Raw genomic sequence first — 7,947 nt, forward strand, 5'->3', positions numbered from 1 at the left:
CGCGACTGTTCTTCGCTGAGAACCTGTTTTAGCGTGTTGCGGCACGGGGTGGCTTTAGGGCAAGGAATCCACCAAGCCCATTGACGAATACATCCAGTAGTAGAAATGAAGGAAAAACGATCTATGGGCTTAGTTACACGGCTCTAGTTACTGAAGCCCACAACATGCATGAGCAAGTTCAACGTCCGAGTTCCCATCAGGACAAGTCGACCCCACTGCATGAAAAGTCTCCGCTTTTAATACCGTCGTCTTCCCTAGTCGAGTCGACTAGAATATCTGATGACTGTATTGCGGCCAATCACAACCGTCAAATCGGCTGCGATACCACGCCCATGATATCGCATCGTTCCGCAGCACTCCCACCTCCGATGTACTCCTGCCGTAGCAGCACTCCTACCTTAGCAGCACTCCTACTTTAGAAGCACTCCTACCGCCGATGGTATGGAATATGTGACAGCACAGCAACCTGGGAATCCAAGGCCGGCACCGTTCTTCGGTAGCATTTGACATTGGCCCTCTTCATCATTCGTTCAGGCTGTCAGGTAGTGGTGGGTGTGGGTGCCTTTTGTGGACCCGTCAGCAGTCGGTGTCAACGCTGAGTTGACTTCTTGGTAGGCGCTGATGGATGGGTGATGGTTGCCTCGTGACGAACGTCTAATTAACGCCTGTGACCGTGCTGAGACGTAACAAGCGGCATTACAGGCCGCCGCGACTTTCGACTAGCCACCGCAAGCTAAGCAAATGGAGGCGAACCAACCGCAGACGTCGGCACAACCTCCTCATCCGATTTTCTATGCTCGCGGACAAATTTCGGCGGCACTGAAGGCAAAGCTACGGGTGCGAAGCTTCTGCACATGCGCTACCGCGTCAAGTAGTCCGGCTGCGCTTGACAGAGCTTTTGGTTTCTCGTAACAGACGCAGCTTCCACGTGCGACGGTTTCGCGTTTGCCCTGAGGCGGAACAGAAAAAGCACAATGTAAGTCAACTTCGACACTGAGTGGTGTATTTTACATTACTTAGGTGTTGTACGTAATTTGTTAATGTTTCTTCTACTCCACCTTAAACAAACGCAGAAGAAAATGTGGAACGTTTTTTCGGAAGTGCTCTCGCTTGTGCGCGCTTTGCCTCCGTAGCTTTCCTTTCATTGCCACAGAATGTTGTCCGCGAGTACACTTTCACTGCGCTAGCTCAGCTCCACCGGAACCCTCTGCACTTCTGCGTGCTCCTCGCCTCTTGTCATCCAACTAGATAAGAAAAACCTGTCCAGGCAGGCAATGCTATCAGCTTTGAAAGCAAATAGAAGTGACCTCTTATATATAAGGTAAGCGTTTGAATGGGCTGTTCTGCGAGTCACCTCCAAGTGGTTGCGTCAGCGGTTGCGTAAATTTGACGTCAGGAGATTTCTATAAAAGCAGAATGGAACAGTTTTACGCCATATATCGGGCCCCAGGTTGGCTTAGGTGACACGACACTTTATTTGCAAGGGTATAGCCGACTGATTGTCACTACGCGGACTGGGTCGGGATTTATAACTATACCTTCCATTTGATTTTATGGCACTCTTATCATCCGCTGTTCGCGGCTGGCGGATCTCATTGATAACGCATGTAGAAAAAGACGAATAAGCGGGGCAGGCGGGCACTGCAAAGAGAAGAAGAAGAAGTTGGAACAATGAGTAGCTCTTTGTCTGGTTTCTTCGCGTTTCGTTAGTTTTATACATTTTGGTGCCGAAAACCTCCGTGCGGGCTCGTTACCTTCATCGCACGTCTCCGAGGGCCTTCTACTCCACCGCTTCGCGCTGCGAGCGGCGAGGAATGACTGGATAACACATCGCTCATGATCGGCGTGGAGACCAGACATCTTTCAAGAGCTAATCGAATGGATCGCCTCAAGACCAAGCGGTCGGCTCGACGAGCACAGAATACAAAGATTCTGCAGGAAGCACAGTTGCTACTTACAGATCCTACCGTGGACAAGCCCAAGCTTTCAGGTATTTTTGACCGTCTATCTGCTAGCAACAACGAGCTCTCGAAACTTAACGATGTACTCGAAGAGCACATTGCCGACGATGAGCTCAAAGCAGAATAAGTAACTGCTGCACACTATAACGATCAAGCTATCAGCATGCTTGCCGAGATTCGGTGCAAGATCGACGCTTTGGGACGCATGGACAGTACAGCGGAGTCTGCTCCTCAGAATACAACCCCGACAGTTCCTGACGCTATGCCCAGAATTGGCCCAAGGCTACCGAATCTTGATATGCCGACATTTAAAGGCGACATTCACAAATGGGCATCTTTCTGGGAGCAGTTAGAGCAGACCGTTCATCTTAACAACGCTATATCGACAAAGTTTTTCTATTTATGGCATTATCTTGCCGGGGAAGCGTCAGCGGCCATTGCCGGTTTACCGACTTCTGAAGCTTGCTACTCAGATACCGTAGAACTTCTCAAAGAACGTTTTGGCGATCGTCAAAGGATAGTGCAGCACCACATGACAGCGCTTCGCCATCTACCTCATGTAAAGTCCGGAAGCGACGTACGTGGCCTCAGGCAGCTGTATGATGCCGTGCAACTAAATATCCGCTGTCTGACTGCACTAAACGTACCCACTCTCAGTTTCTCTGCAATGCTGATAGATATTCTACAGAAGGCATTGCCATACGAGATAGTTCTTGCATATACGCGAGGAAAGCGGAGTCAGACTTTACGTCAACATGGGCCTGATACGAACCTCTCGGAGCCAGCACTGGCAGCTGCAACATCGGAAGCAGATTTAGAAGAGCTGCTCATGTTCACACGTGTTAAGTTAGAAAGCCGAGAGCAGTGCAACACATCATCACAACGATCTCTCGATGACCGTGCTGAGAGAACTCGACGGAGCAGCACCGCTTCCATACTGCACAGTGCATCATACAGCTGGAGCGAGTGTTTCTTCTGTCAATCTAAGAAGCACGGTACACGCGCCTGCGACGCCAACCTATCTCTTCTTTTCAAAAAAGAGAAGCTAGCTAAGGATAACCGCTGCTATAGATGTACATCACGAGGTCACCAGGCACAGTCTTGCCACGCTTGCCATGTCAAACTCACGTGCTCAGCTTGTCACGGAAGACACGCCTCGAGTATGTGTGATCCGAACTACAGAAAGAAAGATACTACAGCGGAAACTTCGAGACCAGCGGTGGCTTCAGGTAGCACAGCAGGGATAGTCTCGTCGCAATCAGTAATGATTTGCGACAGAGATTCCACAAACGCTTGCGCAATGACGGACAGAGAAGTGTACCTGCACACTTTTCGCGCCTTTGTCGTTAAAGATAACAGGTCCAGATACATCAGAGGGATTATGGATGGAGGCAGTCAGAGTTCACTTATCACAGAAGATCTGGCTGTAAAACTACAGCTGCAGGTACTGGCAGAAACCAGAATTTTATTCAATACATTTGGCAACGCATCCCCAAGTTCTGCTGAAATACGAAAGGTTGTTGAAGTACCACTGCGTAGACAGCACTGTTCCGACATCCATATTGTTCAAGCAATTATAGTTCCAGTTATCTGTCACGACATTGCTGCGCCAACAGCTGATAACTTCATTCGGAAGCTGCGATGTGAGGGCAAATTTCTTGCTGACGACAAGAATTTTCTTGAAGCCTCAACTTGTTGATTGGAGCTGACCATATTTAAGAAATCATGACGGGAGAAGTTGCAAGGAGCATAGAAATTCCAGGACTGGTCGCAATAAACACGGCATTCGGATGGACACTGCAAGGACCGAGTCGCGAAAAAGCCTTTCTTGACTGCGACGCCAACGTTATGGTCTGCATTCTGCGAGTGGCAACAATTACTGACGATGAGACAACCTCGCAGATTCTACAGTCGTTCTGGCAGCTCGAAGCAGATTCTGGCGAACCTCCCTGTCCTGAGTCCATTGCGCGGTTCCGAGGAACAATTCGCAAGAAAAATGGCAGATACACCGTGGCGCTGCCTTGGAAAGAAGATCAGAAACAGCTACTTGAAAGCAACCGTGATACCATGCTCGAACGTCTACAAAAACTGGCAAAGAGGCTATCAATGAATGAAGGATTATTGGAGTGATACAACGCAGTCATCTGACAATACCTGGAGCTAGGACACGCTGAAGTTGTACCTAAGAGTATTCCTATTGATCGGGCCACCTATTATATGCCACATCGGGAAGTTATACGAGAGGAATTGCTGACCACCAAGCTCCGGGTCGTGTTCAACGCATCGCCAAACGCTCAAGGCTTTCCATCACGTAACGATTGCCTGGATAAATGGGTGAACCTCAACCCAGAGTTACTACAAGTACTGCTTCGCTTTCAGTGGTTTTCGGTCGCCATCAACTCGGATATCGAGGAGGCATTGTTACAAATTGAGATACAGGAGACCGACCGAGACGCATTCTGGTTTCTCTGGTTTGATGCCATTCCCGTCACCCAAAACAGTAAGATTGTCGAATGGCGCATGACCCGGGTACCATTTGGATCAACACCAAGCCCTTTCTTGCTCATGGCGACTATTCATCACCACTTGGACAACGCTTGTGAGGACAAAGCGCTTGCTTCTATTTTGAAGAAGTCCTTTTATGTAGACGATTTACTGGTGGGTGCAGAGACATTCGAACATGGTCTGTGCATCTATGAGCGATCGAAGGCAATTATGCGAGATGCAGGCATGAGTCTCAGAAAATGGAAGACCAATAACCAGCAACTACAGAACATTTTCAACAACCAGGAGGAGCAAGTGGAAGCTGCATCAAGGGAATCAACTGCAGTTTTGGGAATACAATGGGATGCCGAAATTGATTACTTCAAATTTTCTTCCAAATCTATAGCCCAATACTTAGCCGCAGCTCAGCCGGACACAATACGTACGCTTCTCAAGGCTGCTTCCCGAATTTTCGACCCTCTTGGTATTATCTCGCCTTTCACCGTCACTGCAAAGTTTTGTTTCAACGCCTGTGGGTTTTAGGCCAGTCTTGGTATGACCAGTTACCAGAGGAGATCAAGACGACATGGACAGCATGGTGCGCAGACGTAATCCAGCTTGGCTTCATCAAGATTCCGCACTGCGTGAGCGATGGGCTATATGGAGTGGTCGAGAAGGCAGAGCTGCATATATTCGTCGACGCCAGCCTGGAGGCTTATGGAGCTTGTGACTACTTGAGAACAGTTGATGACGGCGGAAATACAGCTACATCACTAATAGAAGCGAAGTCTCGAATAGCATCTGCCAAGATTTTAACACTGCCGAAGCTCGAGCTCATGGCTGCGGTAGTAGGAGCCAGATTGTTAAAATACATCCGCTCATCGTGGGATTCAACGCATTTTCCCTGCGTCATGTGGACAGACTCAACGATCACATTTACCTGGATCCGGGGTAACCGTAACAAGTTGGGTCAGTTTGTAAAGCACAGAGTGACTGAAATCGCAGCATTTGCTGACCCACTGCTATGAAATTACTGCCCCGGATAAGACAATCCGTCAGATTTATTGACTAGGGGCGTATGTTTAAAGATTCTACGTATATGTCGCAGCTGGTGGAGGGGACCTGAATGGTTATCCCAGCCAAGATCAACCTGGCCTACAGACTCGGACATGAGCACACTGATCTACGAAGAGTCAGAGTGTGACACGCAACATGTACTTCTTCAAGCGCCGAGAATAGTGGACACCCTGATTGACTTATGGATGTTTGGCAACCTACAGAAGCTGCAGCGCGTCACCGACGGGGTATTTCGATTTGTGGATTGATGTCGTCGTATTCAAACATCGCTCGGTGGAACTATTTCGACAGAGGAGCTAAACAAGGCTGAACTGTTCTGGATCTGTCGTGTCCAGCTCGAAGTATTCACGAATGACATTGAACGCCTTCGTCTTAGAGACACTGTCCAGAAACACTCCGTACTGCGCGATCTCCACCCTTACCTTGTCTTACAGCGGGCAGATTCGACTTGGTGGCCGACTTGAAAGAATGAACGCTACGTATGGCGAAAAGCACTCGGTTATTCTACCACAAAGGCATCCCTTCACGGCCTTAGTTGTTACTGAGGCTCACTCTAGAGTTTTACATGGCGGTGTGGCAAGCACTATGATGCAGATTCGACAGCGTTACTGGGTTATAGGTGTTCGACAAGAAGTTAAACGGATCATCAATGCTTGCTTTCTCTGCAAACAATACAACGGCAAACCTGTAAAGGTGCAATTTGCGCCAATGACTGAAGACAGACTTCTCACATCACGACCGTTTGAAGTTGTGGGATTAGACTTTGCAGGCCCGCTATATGTAAAGCAACACAAGACTGATGGAGTTATATACAAAGCTTATATTCTGTTGTTCAAATGTGCGACCACGAGAGCTGTACGCCTTGAATTGACGTGTGGAATCTCTACAGCCGCCTTCTTACTAGCGTTCCGTAGGTTTTTGGCTTGTAGAGGAGTGCCCGCAACACTGTACTCCGATAATGCTCTCGCATTTAAGAGAGCATCGCGAGACCTATGGGACATTTGGAACACCATGAAGAACTCTCCATTTGCATCTTTGCTCTTGACGCATCGCATAGAATGGAAATTTATTATGTCAGGTGTGCCTTGGTGGGGCGGCTGGTGGGAGAGACATCCGATCAGTGAAGTCATCTTTGCGTTACGCGAAGTTCTGGGAAAGAGCAAGCTCAATAGCGAACAAATTGAGACTGTACTGCAGGAGGTAGAGGCGGTTATCAATTCAAGACCCCTAACCTATACGTAACGGACGCTAGAGAGCCCTCTCTACTATGTCCTGCTCATTTTCTGGTCGGGAGCTCATTTCTTGCCTCTCCAGAGCGATCCAACAGTGACGACGAAGCTCGAAGTGCACAGGCTACGCGACGTGACCTCAGCAAGAAGTTACGATACCGCCAGAAGCTCGTGGACCACCTGTGGATCTGATGGAAGAAAGAATACCTCCTCGAGCTGCGGGCAATTCACCTCTACCCATCGCATCCTAGTAGCAGTCTACAAGTAAATGATGTAGCACTCATCGAGGAACCTAACATCCCTAGAGGTATTTGGCCACTTGGACGAGTCGTGGACGTCTTCCCTGGTCAAGATGGAATAATCCGAGCCTGCCATGTGAAAGCTCAAGATGGCAAGCTTATGAGAAGGCCAGTGCAGAAATTGTACAAGCTTGAATTGGACAACGCTACTGGGGGGAGGGAGGGGGGAGATTGTAGAAAAAGACGAATAAACGGGGCAGGCGGGCACTGCAAAGAGAAGAAGTTGGACCAATGAATAGCTCTTTGTCTGGTTTCTTCGCGTCTCGTTAGTTTTATACAGCGTAGGCGGAACGTCATTCTGGTCACTAACGAAGCGCGAAAATTGTGAAAAAATAGCATCGGAAAGGGAATCGCTACAAAATCGCGGCCGTGGGGTCAGTTTGAATCTACGCTGTTCCTGGCACAAAACTACACGCGAAAGTGTTTAGAGTCCGTTAGCGCGGTGCTGAAATTTGAGCTATACTGTGAACAAAAACACGACTGATTACCTAAGCCGTCCGTGGCAGTAAACTGCACACGCCAGGGCATATTTCGCCGTCGGTGCGACGGAGAGCGAAAGATGAACCTCGCTGTCTTGCCAGTAAAGCAGAGCGCTATCTTCTTCACAGGCTGCTGCTGAGGCTGCAGCGTCAGCAAGCAAGGATACGCCACTAGGATGGAAGCACCGTTGGCAGCAAGCACCAGACTTAAAGAGACGAAACGCCTTAGGTTGTCGTGCCTTCTTCGCTACGGTAAGCTTACTTTCACGTCGATTTTTCATTGTGCGAGGCCACAGATTGAAGATGAAACGACCATGTGGCACGCTCAACAATATTCCCGTGGTTTTCTCGCGTTGTCTCAGGAAAACGCAATAATAAAAGAGGATATGCAGGCTTCTGCTTCCCGCGAAGTTATGCT

General features: G+C 48.8%; 1 long non-coding RNA gene across 1 annotated transcript in view; it reads right to left on the bottom strand.

Annotated features, from left to right (window-relative positions):
• The window catches only part of LOC140215891 (uncharacterized), a 266,281-nt gene that overhangs the window by 200,836 nt on the left and 57,498 nt on the right, over nt 1–7,947 (bottom strand). The gene's annotated exons all lie outside the window — the stretch shown is intronic.

The sequence above is a fragment of the Dermacentor andersoni genome, chromosome 1 (genome assembly GCF_023375885.2).
Source record: "Dermacentor andersoni chromosome 1, qqDerAnde1_hic_scaffold, whole genome shotgun sequence".
NCBI lineage: Eukaryota > Metazoa > Arthropoda > Arachnida > Ixodida > Ixodidae > Dermacentor > Dermacentor andersoni.